Here is a 15,611-nt window from a genome sequence, read left to right on the forward strand (position 1 = left end):
ATGCAGTGAATCATGTTGTTAATACTATAACTGAGTACTTTACAACTCAACAATAGCAACTTGTGGTTGGTCCTATTTCAACATCAACTCAGGATAGGGCTCGATTTCTTAACTCTACAGACTTTCTCAAGCTAAAACCAAAGGAGTTCACTGGAGAGAATGCATTAGCTGATCCCTTAGATTTTCTATATGACATGGAGAGGTGTTATGACACTATGGGTTGCAGTAGTGCTAGGATGGTGATGTTGGCAGGAAATCAGCTTAAGGGAGTTGCTCGTGAGTGGTATATCTCTAAGAAGAATGGGCGACCTGAAGGTTCTATCCTCTGGCCTGAGTTTCACTCTCTCTTCTTAGAGCAATTTCTCCCTCCTAGTGTTCAAGAGGCTAAGGCTTTAGAGTTTGAAACCTTGAAGCAAGACAACATGACAGTTACAGAGTATGAGATGAAGTCGCTTTGGTAAACACTTGATTCCAAATGAGGAGAAGAAGGCTCATAGGTTTGAAAGGGGCTTATGAGACAAGCTAATTGATAGTGTAGCTCCTTTACAACTACCTAAATATGAGGAGGTGGTTAATCGAGCTAGACAAATGGAGATGTATGATGATGAACATTAGGCTCGTGAGCAGTATAAGCGGTTTAAGAAAGATGGTCAGGGTAATCAGTTTAATAGACAGAGTCATCAGGGCTCTTATCAGGGTAATACTCAGTCTACAGTTGGTAATAGGGCACATCAATATGGAGTTGGTCAAGGACGTGAGTAGAGGACTCATGCAGGGAATGCTCGGTATAGTCAGATTAGCACTGGGTTTGTTTCCTCTCCTTATCAGCATTATGGTAAGCCACATAAGAGCACTTGTCATTGGGTCACTTGAGCATGCTTTGGTTGTGGATAGCTGGGACATCGTAGACAGGACTATCCTACTAGTGGGACAGCTCAGGGTGTTGGTCAGGCAGCACATTCTACTCCCTCTCAAGTTTAGCCAATTTCATAGTATAGTGGTAGAAGTCAGGGTTCTGGTGGTCGTGGTCAGGGTGGTAGAGGTTATGGTGGTAGAGGATCTACTCAAACTCAGGGACAAACATCTGGTGGTAGAGGTCAAGCCAGGGTTTTTGCTTTGACTCAGCAGGATGCTTAGGCATCTAGTGTAGTAGTGACAGGTACACTTCCTAGTTGCTCATTTGATGCTACCGTACTGTTTGATCCTGGTTCCACTCATTCCTTTGTTTCTCCATACTTTTTTATGAGATTTAGTACACCACCTACTTTGTTAGAGTATCCTTTATCTGTATCAACACCTATGGGGAATGCAATAGACATTGATATGGTGTATAGGGGATGTATAGTTCACATTGGAGATAGGGAATTAGCTACAGATCTTGTTTCATTGGATATGTTTGAGTTTGATGTGATTTTAGGCATGGATTGGTTAGCCACTTATCACATTTCATTGGATTGTCATAATAAAGTTGTACTTTTTAAAATTCCTAGGGAGGCAGAATTTCAATTTCAGGGAGATCGTAATATAGCCTCTAGTAATCTTATCTCAGTAGTAAGTGCTAGCCGATTATTGCGAAAGAGGTGTAAGGCGCATCTAGCTTATGTTAGAGACGTTCAGGTAGAAGGTGCAGGTTTGGAGAATGTTGCAGTGGTTAAGGAGTTTCCTGATGTGTTTCTAGAAGATTTATCAAGTTTACCCCCGAAGCGAGAGGTAGAGTTTGGTGTAGACTTAGTTCCTGAAACTGAGCCCATGTCTATGCCACCTTATCATATGGCACTCGCAGAACTTAAGGAGTTGAAGGAGCAGCTACAGGACCTACTAGATGAGGGGTTTATTTGCCCTAGTGTTTCTCCATGGGTTGCTCCTGTGTTATTTGTGTGAAAGAAGGATGGGCCTTTGAGAATGTGCATTGATTATAGGCAATTGAATAAGGTGATTGTGCGTAACAAGTATCCTCTTCCACGCATAGATGACCTGTTTGACCAACTTCAAGGTGCAAAGTGTTTTTCCAAGATTGATCTTCGACCTGGGTATCATCAATTGAGGGTCAAGAAAGAAGACGTACTTAAGACTGCCTTTAGGACTAGGTATGGACACTATGAATTTCTTGTAATGCCTTTTGGTCTTACCAATGCTCCAGCCGCTTTTATGGATCTCATGAATAGAGTTTTTAAGCCTTTCTTAGATCAATTTGTTATAGTGTTCATTGATGACATTCTAGTGTACTCAAAGAGTAAAGAGGAGCATGAGCAGCATTTGAAAATTGTCCTTCAGACCTTACGGAAACACAAGCTATATGTCAAGTTCTCCAAATGTGAGTTCTGGTTAGATAGTGTGGCTTTCCTAGGCCATACAGTGTCTAAGGATAGGGTGTGTGTTAATAAGAAGAAAGTTGAGGCAGTGTTTCATTGGCCTAGACCTACAACTGTGTTAGAGATTCGTAGTTTCTTGGGTTTAGCAGGGTATTATAGACGGTTTGTTCAAGACTTCTCTCGTATTGCAGCACCTTTAACTAAGTTGACACAGAAGAATGTGAAACTTCAGTGGTTTGAGATTTATCAAAAAAGTTTTTAGGAGCTTAAAAATCATTTAACTACTGCACCAGTGTTAGCCCTTTCGTCGGGATCAGGGGATTATGCAGTGTATTGTGATGCTTCAAGGATTGGTTTAGGATGTGTTTTGATGCAGCATGGATGGGTTATTGCATATGCTTCTCGTCAGTTGAAAAGGCATGAGCAGAATTATCCAACTCATGATTTGGAAATGGCTATAGTAAATTTTGCTTTGAAAATCTAAAGGCACTATTTGTAGGGTGAGACTAGTGAAATCTTCACTAATCACAAAAGTCTCAAATACATCTTTGACCAACGTGATCTTAATCTTAGGCAAAGGAGATGGGTAGAATTGCTGAAGGATTATGATTGCACCATACAATATCACCTTGGAAAAGCTAACGTGGTGGCTGATGCTCTAAGCAAGAAGTCTTTTGGTAGTTTAGCCCATATATCTACCAAGAGGAGGCCTCTGATTGGTGAATTACATGAGTTGTTAGATCAGGGATTAGAGTTTGAAATCATAGCTGGATCATTCTTAGCACATTTTTTAGTTAGGCCTACCTTGATTGATTGAATTAAGGCTGCTCAGAAGAGGGATTTTCAGTTGTGTGAGATTATAGATAGCATTCACCAAGGCCAAGCTCAAGGGTTCATGTTAAATGATGATGGAGTTCTTCGTTATGGCACTAGACTTTGTGTCCCCAATGTTGATGAGTTGAGAAGAGAAATCATGAAGGAGGCACACCATTCTGCTTACACAGTACACCCAGGTTCAATTAAGATGTACCGTGATTTAAGGGAGCATTATTAATGGGGTGGCATAAAGAGGGATGTTGTAGACTTTGTTGCTAAATGTTTGACTTATCAACAGGTTAAGGCAGAACATCAGAGACCATCTGGGTTACTTCAGTCGTTGCCTATTCCCGAGTGGAAGTGGGAGCACATTGCTATGGACTTTGTTGTGGGTTTACCTAGTACACAAGGTGGTTACAATGCAATCTGGGTAACAGTGAGCAGATTGACAAAATCTGCTCATTTCCTTTTTGTGAAGACTACATATGATTTTGCTAAACTTGTACAGTTTTATACAAACAAGATTGTTAGTCTTCATAGTGTTCCAGTTTCCATTGTCTCTGACCATGGTACTCAGTTTACTTCTCGATTTTGGAAGAAATTTCAAGAAGCTTTAGGAACACTAGTAGACTTTAGTACTGCTTTTCACCCTCAGACAGATGGATAGTCAGAAAGGACCATACAGACATTGGAGGACATGCTTCGTGCATGTGTCATGGATTTTGGTGGCTGTTGGGATCATCATTTGCCTTTAGTAGAGTTTGCTTATAATAACAGTTGTAAGGCAAGTATAGAGATGGCTCCATATGAGGCATTATATGATCGAAAGTGTAGGTCACCAATTTATTGGGATGAAGTTGCAGAAAGAAGGCTTACTAGACCAGAGTTGATACAGTTAACTTCAAAGAAGATTCGGCTAATTCGTGATAGACTTTTGACTGCTCAGAGTTGACAGAAAAGTTATGCTGACCCTAAGTGTAAAGATGTAGAGTTTATGGTTGGTGATCATGTATTTCTAAGAGTTTCACCTATGAAAGAAATCATGAGGTTTGGGAAGAAAGGGAAGCTTAGTCCTCATTTTATTGATCCATTTGAAATTTTGGAGAGAATTAGAGCAGTTGCTTACCGTTTAGCCCTTCCACATGGTTTTGCGCATGTCCATCCAGTTTTCCATATTTCTATGCTTAGGAAGTATGTACCAAATCCATCTCATATTTTGCAACCTCAAACCATACAATTTAGGGATGATATGTCATATGAGGAGCAACCAGTAAAGATTTTATATCAACAAATTAGGAAACTCTGATCTAAGGAAATGACTTTGGTCAGAGTCTTGTGGCATAATCACTCAAGTAGTGAGGCCACATGGGAGGCAGAATCTGAAATGAGAGCCAAATATTCTTACTTATTTGATTCTTCAGGTTAGAATTTTGTTTGTTTAAATTAGGGGACCGAATTTCTTTTAAGGGGGGAAGTATGTGGAAACCCAATATTTTATCTATTTATATATATATATTATTATTTTTGAAATTAAATATATATCTATAATCTGAACAACCCAGTTCAATAATAACTCTTATCCCATTCTACACCTAATAGAACTCTTGAAATATATATACCCTAATAATCTATTTCTGTTAAACTTGGCTCTCAAAGCCTGTTTGTCACCTCACTTTTCTACCGCATACTCTCAACAGTTATTTTTATCATCTTTCATTTATTGTTTTATATATATATATATATATATATATATATATATATATATATATATATATATATATATATTTACGATTTATAATTTGTGTGCAGAGAATCCCTAAATTTTTACTTCTCTATTCATCATATTGGATTCTATTTTCAAGGTAAAAAATTTCCTTTCTTTGTTCAATAATGGGTGAATTTGATTTTTTTTTTCCTTGAATTGTTACAACTACTCTAAAAATTTATTTTTTTTCTTTGACCATTGGTATTGAATTGGGTTATAATGATTACTGTGGGACAAAAGCCTTGAATTTAGATTATATATATATATATATATATATATATATATATATATATATATATATATAAATTAATCTATTTTTATTAATTTTATTATTATTATTATTATTATTATTATTATTATTATTATTATTATTATTAACTTTGATTTTAAAATAAAATTTTTACATTCAATGGGTCTATCATATTAGTTTAATTGATTAAGTTTTTGCTATATTTGGGGTAAGTAGGAGATTCGAATATTCAATCTGTCAGTTGAAATCTCTCTTCCATTGAGTATAACTATTATTTTGGAGATTCCAGGTCAGTGGTAATTATAGTACATTGCACCATTTTAATCCATTTTAAAATTCCTTAGCATTAAAATTGTTATTAAATGAAATTTTAAATCAGTATTTTAATAATTATTTTATATGTGAGGTTCTAGAGTTTTATTTTATTATTGAATTTTATTTTGATTTTGATTTTGATTAAATAATTAATTTTCTCAATTATCTCTGCATTAGAACTATTAGAATCCCGGGAACAGGCCTTTAATATCTTTATATTGATTGATATCTGAATATAAAATTTATTGATATGTTATACTGAATTTATTTGATATTGATTTGATCTTATTGACTTTCTGAAAATATTGAAATAAACTGTTGAAATTGCACTATTAGTTATTATTTGCTATCTGAAATTTTTCATGGATTTTGATTGATTTATACAATTTGATTTCTGTTTTGAATTGGTACCTGTGCCTGGTATCTGTATCTGCTATCTGGCCCCGCCGTGTGGACTATCACGAAATTAGGTTGCATTGTTAAGTCATGCATCATTGCACTTTATGGTTTGCATTAGTATCATATGCATTGATATCTATGAAGGAGGAGGAAGGTATTTAATATCTGATAGCGCGCTTATCATCTGGCCTTTGGTGATGTGGGGTATCATCACCTTGGTGTACTGTACCATAAAATTTTATTGAATAAACTTCTTTTATATATATATTTTATGAAATTATTTTATTAATGATTTTGATAGCATAAGCATGATTTTATTGAATGAAAAATTTACTGTGAAATTAATCAAGCGTCTATTTGTTCTTATTTTGTTGTGTGCTATAATTATCATTCACTGAGCATTAGCTCAAATTACGTTTTCTCTGTCTGTTATCTATTTCAGATCAATAGAATTCTGCAGCTGATCCAAGTATTCGGTCCATTTTTTGGAGAGGGATAATCTTTGATTTGTTCTCATGGAATGACCGAATTCATGTTTCCTCGGGCTAATAATTAGTTTAGTTTATTAAACTGTTCAAGTTTTTATTTGAAATCTGTAGAGATTGCACAGTTTACTTATGTGATATTTAAGATGTTTATTCAGTATTTTATTTATTTTAATTTTGTCTACTTTTTTGGAATTAGTAAGTGATAATATATTTATTCAAGATATTCTGATAATGCTTACTTGATTTAAGAATACTTAAATTATGCGCCGGTCACGGCTTAAAATTTTGGGTCGTGACATTAAATTACACAAAAAGAAAAAGTGTTCCACCCGTAGCTCCATCATCTCTCTTTTCGTCTTTATATCCATTGATAGACTGATGCATGGTCAAAACAAAGCTGCAGGAAATAGGGGTTTGGAAGAGGAAATTGAGCAGAAGGACGACATTGTTTATCCCCTATCTCAATTCTATGTATAAGATAAGTCTTTGTGAAAACTCATATACAATTATTATTTATTATTATTTTATTTTAATTAGTTAACAATAATTCAATATATTTATAAAAAAATATATATTTTTATTAGATGGTCTGCTTATTTATTTTTAGATATATATATATTATTTTTGAAATTAAATATATATCTACAATCTGAACAACCCAGTTCAATAATAACTCTTAGCCCATTCTACACCTAATAGAACTCTTGAAATATATATATACCCTAATAATTTCTTCTGCTAAATTTTGCTCTCAAAATTTATTTGTCACCTCCTTTTCTATCAAATACTCTCAACAGAGAATCCCTAAATTTTTACTTCTCTATTCATCACATTCGATTCTGTTTTCAAGGTAAGAATTCTAATTCCTTATTCAGTAATGGGTGAATTTAATTTAATTTTATTTTCTTGATCTATTACAACTACTCTAAAAAATTTATTTTCTCTTTGACCATTGATATTGAATTGGGTTGATCATGATTAATAGTAACATTGAATTTAGATTTTGTACATACATCTATATATTCACCGAATCATTATATATATATATATATATATATATATATATATATATATATATATATAAAACCTTTGTCTGTCATTGTTCCCTGTCATTGTCCCCTGTTCATCCACGTCCACGTCCATTGTTCCTATGAATTCGTCATTGTCCCCTGTTCATCCACGTCCACGTCCATTGTTCCTATGAATTCGTCTCTGTTCACCGAATCATTATATATATATATATATATATATATATATATATTAAAGTTATTTTATTTTATTATTATTTAATATTTTTCTTTTAATATTTTGGGTGTGTAGGAGATTCGAATATTCAATCAGCCAATTGAAATTGTCTCTCTTCCACTGAAAATAATTATTGTCTTGGAGGTTCCAGGTGAGTGGTAATTATAGTGCATGGCACCGTTTTTGTCCCTTTTAAAATTTCTTAGCATTAAATTTGTTATTAAATAAAATTTTAAATTAATATTTTAACAATGATTTTATATGTGATTTTCTATAGTTTTATTTTATTATTAAATTTTATTTCAATTTTGATTAAATAATTGATTTTGCTAACTATCTCTGCATTAGACCCATTAGGATTCCGGGAACAGGCCTTTAATGTATTTATATTGATTGATATTTGACTATAAAATTTACCGATGTGTTACTGAATTGATTTGATATTGATTTGATTTTATTGAATTGATTTGAGATTGATTTGATTTTATTGAATTGAATTGAGATTGATTTGATTTTATTGAATTGATTTGAGATTGATTTGATTTATTCGACTCTCTGAAATTATTGAAATACACTATTGGAATTGCACTATCAGTTATTATTTGATATCTGAAATTTTTTATTGATTTTGATTGATTTGTACAAATTGGTTTTCTGTTTTGAATTGGTACTTGTGCGATGTCATTTACGTTATCCGCCCGCCAGTGTGGACTATCACAGTATTAGGTTGCATTGTTGAGTCATGCATCATTGCAGTTTATGGTTGCATTAGTATCATACGCATTGATATCTGTGAAGGAGGAGGAAGGTATCTGATATCTGGTAGCGCGCTTACCATCTGACCTTTGGTGATGTGGGGTATCATCACCCTGGTGCACTGTACCATAAAAATTTTATTGAATGAATTTATTTTATATATATGTTTTACGAAATTATTTTATTAATGATTTTGACAGCATGAGCATGATTTTATTGAATAGAAAATTTATTGTGAAATTAATCAAGCGTCTGCCTGTTCCTATTCCGTTGTGTGCTATAATTATCATTCACTAAGCATCTAGCTCAAACCACGTTTTCTCATGCATTATCTGTTTGGATCAGTAGAATTCTGCAGCTGATCAAAATATTCAGTCCATTTTCTGGAGAGGGACAACTTTGATTTGTTCTCATGGTATGCCCGAATCCATGTTTTCACGGGCTAATAATTAGTTTAGTTTATTGAACAGTTTAAGTTTTTATTTGAAATCTGTAGAGACTCCGTAGTTTACTTATGGGATATTTATGATGTTTATTCAGCATTTCGTTTATTTGGATTTTGTCTATTTTTGGGATTAGTAAGTGACTATATATTCATTCAAGATACTCTGATAAGGCTTGCATGATTTAAGAATACTTAAATTATGCGCCGGTCACGGTTCAGAATTTTGGGTCGTGACAAAGTTGGTATCAGAGCTCGGTTGAGGTCTAGTAAACTTGCGGAGCATAGGATCCTTAACGTCTTTTCAGTTTATCATTGCTTCAGATATCTGCGTCCTTCGTACTTTTTTTTCACCTATCCTAATTTGGCTCACATTTTCAAATTTAATGCTTGTTTATTAAAATGAATAGGTGCCTGGGTCTGTTAGACGTAAGAGGAGAACTAAGGCCAAGGGTCTTAATGGTGCAAACCTTGATCCAACAGGGGAGGTACCACCTCAAACTATTAATCAGACATTCAACAGACGCCTATGGCTAAGGCTGGGCACAACCATTCCAATTAGCTCTGCGGCTCAAGCACCTAGGGCTAGTCAAGTTCTTATGCTTGAGATCATGCGGGATTACATGCAGTGAATCATGCTGTTAATACTATAGCTGAGTACCTTACAACTCAACCACAACAACCAGTGGTTGGCTCTACTTTAGCACCAGCTCAGGATAGGGCTCGATTCCTTGACTCTACAGATTTTCTCAAGCTAAGACCAAAGGAGTTCACTGGAGAGAATGCATTAGCTGATCCCTTAGATTTTCTAGATGACATGGAGAGGTGTTATGACACTATGGGTTGCAGTAGTGCTAGGATGGTGATGTTGGCAGGAAATCAGCTTAAGGGAGTTGCTCGTGAGTGGTATATCTCTAAGAAGAATGGGAGACCTGAAGGTTCTATCCTCTGGCCTGAATTTCACTATCTCTTCTTGGAGTGATTTCTCCCTCCTAGTGTTCAAGAGGCTAAGGCCTTGGAGTTTGAAACCTTGAAGCAAGGTAAAATGACAGTTACAGAGTATGAGATGAAGTTTACAAAATTATCCCGTTTTGGTAAACACTTGATTCCAAATAAGGAGAAGAAGGCTCGTAGGTTTGAAAGGGGCTTACGAGACAGGCTAATTGATCGTGTGGCTCCTTTACGACTACCTAAATATGAGGAGGTGGTTGATCGGGCTAGACAGATGGAGATGTATGATGATGAACGTTGGGCTCGTGAGCAGCGCAAGCGATTTAAGAAAGATAGTCAAGGTAATCAATTTAACAGAGGACAGAGTCATCAGGGTTCTTATCAGGATAATAAGCAGGGTTCTCAGTCTACAGTTGGCAATAGGGCACATCAACCTGGAGTTGGTCAGGGACGTGAGCACAGGACACATGCAGGGAATGCTCGGTATAACCAGATTAGCACTGAGCCTATTACCACTCTTTGTCATCATTGTGGTAAGCCACATAAGGGCACTTGTCATTGTGTCACTGGAGCATGCTTTGGTTGTGGACAGCTGGGACACCGTAGACAGGACTGTCCTACTAGTGAGACAACTCAGGGTGCTGGTCAAGCAACACATTCTGCTCCCTCTCAGGTTCAACAAGTTTCACAGTATAGTGGTAGAAATCAGGGTTTTGGTGGTCGTGGACATGGTGGTAGAGGTTCTGGTGGTAGAGGATTTGCTCAAACTCAGGGACAGACATCTGGTGGTAGAGGTCAAGCTAGAGTTTTTGCTTTGACTCAGCAGGATGCTCAGGCATCTAATGCAGTAGTGACAGGTACACTTCCTATTTGCTCATTTGATGCTAGAGTACTGTTTGATCCTGGTTCCAGTCATTCCTTTGTTTCTCCATACTTTTCCATGAGATTTAGTACACCACCTACTTTGTTAGAGTATCCTTTATCTGTATCAACACCTATGGGGGATGCAATAGACACTGATATGGTGTATAGGGGATGTATAGTTCACATTGGAGATAGGGAATTAGCTGCAGATCTTGTTTCTTTGGATATGTTTGAGTTTGATGTGATTTTAGGCATGGATTGGTTAGCCACTTATCACGTTTCATTGGATTGTCATAATAAAGTTGTACTCTTTAAAATTCCTGGGGAGGCAGAATTTCAATTTCAGGGAGATCGCAGTATGGCCTCTAGTAATCTTATCTCTGTAGTGAGTGCTAGACGATTATTGCGAAAGAGGTGTAAAGGGTATCTAGCTTATGTTAGAGATGTTCAGATAGAAGGTGCAGGTTTGGAGAAAGTTGCAGTGGCTAAAGAGTTTCCTGATGTGTTTCCAGAAGATTTATCGGGTTTACCCCCGGAGCGAGAGGTAGAGTTTGGTATAGACTTAGTTCCTGGAACTGAGCCCATATCTATGCCACCTTATCGTATGGCACCCGCAGAACTTAAGGAGTTGAAGGAGCAACTATAGGACCTACTAGATAAGGGGTTTATTCGCCCTAGTGTTTCTCCATGGTGTGCTCCTGTGTTATTTGTAAGGAAGAGGGATGGGTCTTTGAGAATGTGCATTGATTATAGGCAATTGAATAAGGTAACTGTGAGTAATAAGTATCCTCTTCCACGCATAGATGACCTGTTTGACCAACTTCAAGGTGCGAAGTATTTTTCCAAGATTGATCTTCGATCTGGGTATCATCAATTGAGGGTTAAGAAAGAAGACATACTCAAGACGGCCTTTAGGACTAGGTATGGACACTATGAATTTCTTGTAATGTCTTTTGGTCTTACCAATGCTCCGGCCGCTTTTATGGATCTCATGAACAGAGTTTTCAAGCCTTTCTTAGATCAATTTGTTATAGTGTTCATCGATGACATTTTAGTGTACTCAAAGAGTAAGGAGGAGCATGAACAGCATTTGAGAATTGTCCTTCAGACCTTACGAGAACACAAGCTATATGCCAAGTTCTCAAAATGTGAGTTTTGGTTAGATAGTGTGGCTTTCCTAGGCCATACAGTATCTAAGGATGGGGTGTGCGTTGATAAGAAAAAGGTTGAAACAGTGCTTCATTGGCCTAGACCCACAACTGTGTCAGAGATTCGTAGTTTCTTGGGTTTAGCAGGGTATTATAGAAGGTTTGTTCAAGACTTCTCTCGTATTGCAGCACCTTTGACTAAATTGACACAGAAGAATGTGAAATTTCAGTGGTCTGAGGCTTGTGAGAAAAGTTTTCAGGAGCTTAAGACTCGTTTAACTACAGCACCAATGTTAGCCCTTCCATCTGGATCAGGGAGTTATGTAGTATATTGTGATGCTTCTAGGATTGGTTTAGGATGTGTTTTGATGCAGCATGGACGGGTTATTGCATATGCTTCTCGTCAGTTGAAAAGGCACGAGCAGAATTATCCAACTCATGATTTGGAAATGGCTGCAGTAATTTTTGCTTTGAAAATCTGGAGGCACTATCTGTATGGTGAGACTTGTGAAATCTTCACTGACCACAAAAGTCTCAAATACATATTTGACCAACGTGATCTTAATCTTAGGCAAAGGAGATGGGTAGAATTGCTGAAGGATTATGATTGCACTATACAGTATCATCCTGGAAAAGCTAATGTAGTGGCTGATGCTCTAAGCAGGAAGTCTTCTGGTAGTTTAGCCCATATATCTACCAAGATGAGGCCTCTGATTGGTGAATTACATGGGTTGCTAGATCAAGGAGTAGAGTTTGAAATCATAGCTGGATCATTCTTAGCACATTTTCGAGTTAGGCCTATCTTGATTGATCGAATTAAGGCTGCTCAAAAGAGGGATTCTCAGCTGTGTGAGATTATAGATAATATTCATCAAGGCCAAGCTCAAGGATTCATGTTGAATGATGATGGAGTTCTTCGTTATGGCACTAGACTTTGTGTCCCCAATGTTGATGAGTTGAGAAGAGAAATCATGGAGGAGGCACACCATTCTGCTTACACAAGACACCTGTGTTTAACTAAGATGTACCGTGATTTAAGGGAGCATTATTGGTGGGGTGGCATGAAGAGGGATGTTGCAGACTTTGTTGCTAAATGTTTGACTTGTCAGCAGGTTAAGGTAGAACATCAGAGACCATCTGGGTTACTTCAGCCATTGCCTATTCCCGAGTGGAAGTGGGAGCATATTGCCATGGACTTTGTTGTGGGTTTACCTAGTACACGAGGTGGTTACAATGCAATCTGGGTGATAGTGGACAGATTGACAAAATCTGCTCATTTCCTTCCTGTGAAGACTACATATGACTTTGCTAAACTTGCACAGTTGTATATAAACAAGATTGTTAGTCTTCATGGAGTTCCAGTTTCCATTATCTCTGATCGTGGTACTCAGTTTACTTCTCGATTTTGGAAGAAATTCCAAGAAGCTTTAGGAACACGAGTAGACTTTAGTACTGCTTTTCACCCTCAGACGGATGGACAGTCAGAAAGGACCATACAGATATTAGAGGACATGCTTCGTGCATGCGTTATGGATTTTGGTGGCGGTTGGGATCATCATTTGCCTTTAGTGGAGTTTGCTTATAATAACAGTTATCAGGCAAGTATAGAGATGGCTCCATATGAGGCATTATATGGTCGAAAGTGTAGGTCACCGGTTTGTTGGGATGAAGTTGGAGAAAGAAGGCTTACTAGACCAGAGTTGATACAATTAACTTCAGAGAAGGTTCGACTAATTCGTGATCGACTTTTGACTGCTCAAAGTCGACAGAGAAGTTATGCTGACCCTAAGCGTAAAGATGTAGAATTTATGATTGGTGATCATGTATTTCTGAGAGTTTCCCCTATGAAAGGAATCATGAGGTTTGGGAAGAAAGGGAAGCTTAGCCCTCGTTTTGTTGGTCCATTTGAAATTTTGGAGAGAATTGGAGCAGTTGCTTACCGTTTAGCCCTTTCACCTGGTTTTGCACATGTACATCCAGTTTTTCATATTTCTATGCTTAGGAAGTATGTACCAGATCCATCTCATGTTTTACAACCTCAAACCATGCAATTTAGGGATGATATGTCATATGAGGAGCAACCAGTAAAGATTTTAGATCGATAAATTAGGAAACTCCGGTCTAAGAAAGTGGCTTTGGTCAAAGTCTTGTGGCATAATCACTCAAGTAGTGAGGCCACATGGGAGGCAGAATCTGAAATGCGAGCCAAATATCCTCATTTATTTGATTCTTCAGGTTAGAATTTTTGTTTATCCAAATTCGGGGACCGAATTTTTTTTTAAGGGGGAAGTATGTGAAAACCCATATACAATTATTATTTATTATTATTTTATTTTAATTAGTTAACAATAATTCAATATATTTATAAAAAAATATATATTTTTATTAGATGGTCTGCTTATTTATTTTTAGATATATATATATTATTTTTGAAATTAAATATATATCTGCAATCTGAACAATCCAGTTCAATAATAACTCTTAGCCCATTCTACACCTAATAGAACTCTTGAAATATATATATACCCTAATAATCTCTTCTGCTAAATTTTGCTCTCAAAATTTATTTGTCACCTCCTTTTCTATCAAATACTCTCAACAGAGAATCCCTAAATTTTTACTTCTCTATTCATCACATTCGATTCTGTTTTCAAGGTAAGAATTCTAATTCCTTATTCAGTAATGGGTGAATTTAATTTTATTTTATTTTCTTGATCTGTTACAACTACTCTAAAAAATTTATTTTCTCTTTGACCATTGATATTGAATTGGGTTGATCATGATTAATAGTAACATTGAATTTAGATTTTGTACATACATCTATATATTCACCGAATCATTATATATATATATATATATATATATATATATATATATATATATATATATATATATATATATATATATATATATAAAACCTTTGTCTGTCATTGTTCCCTGTCATTGTCCCCTGTTCATCCACGTCCACGTCCATTGTTCCTATGAATTCGTCTCTGTTCACCGAATCATTATATATATATATATATATATATATATATATATATATACATACAGGAATTCGTCCCTCTGTTCGTGTGAACGGAATCAGATATATATATATATTAAAGTTATTTTATTTTATTATTATTTAATATTTTTCTTTTAATATTTTGGGTGTGTAGGAGATTCGAATATTCAATCAGCCAATTGAAATTGTCTCTCTTCCACTGAAAATAATTATTGTCTTGGAGGTTCCAGGTGAGTGGTAATTATAGTGCATGGCACCGTTTTTGTCCCTTTTAAAATTTCTTAGCATTAAATTTGTTATTAAATAAAATTTTAAATTAATATTTTAACAATGATTTTATATGTGATTTTCTATAGTTTTATTTTATTATTAAATTTTATTTCAATTTTGATTAAATAATTGATTTTGCTAACTATCTCTGCATTAGACCCATTAGGATTCCGGGAACAGGCCTTTAATGTATTTATATTGATTGATATTTGACTATAAAATTTACCGATGTGTTACTGAATTGATTTGATATTGATTTGATTTTATTGAATTGATTTGAGATTGATTTGATTTTATTGAATTGATTTGAGATTGATTTGATTTATTCGACTCTCTGAAATTATTGAAATACACTATTGGAATTGCACTATCAGTTATTATTTGATATCTGAAATTTTTTATTGATTTTGATTGATTTGTATAAATTAGTTTTCTGTTTTGAATTGGTACCTGTGCCCAGTATCTGTTTCTGTTATCTGGCCCCGCCGTGAGGACTATTACGGTATTAGGTTGCATTGTTGAGTCATGCATCATTGCAGTTTATGGTTGCATTAGTATCATATGCATTGATATCTATGAAGGA

The sequence above is a fragment of the Hevea brasiliensis genome, chromosome 5, assembly GCF_030052815.1.
Source record: "Hevea brasiliensis isolate MT/VB/25A 57/8 chromosome 5, ASM3005281v1, whole genome shotgun sequence".
NCBI lineage: Eukaryota > Viridiplantae > Streptophyta > Magnoliopsida > Malpighiales > Euphorbiaceae > Hevea > Hevea brasiliensis.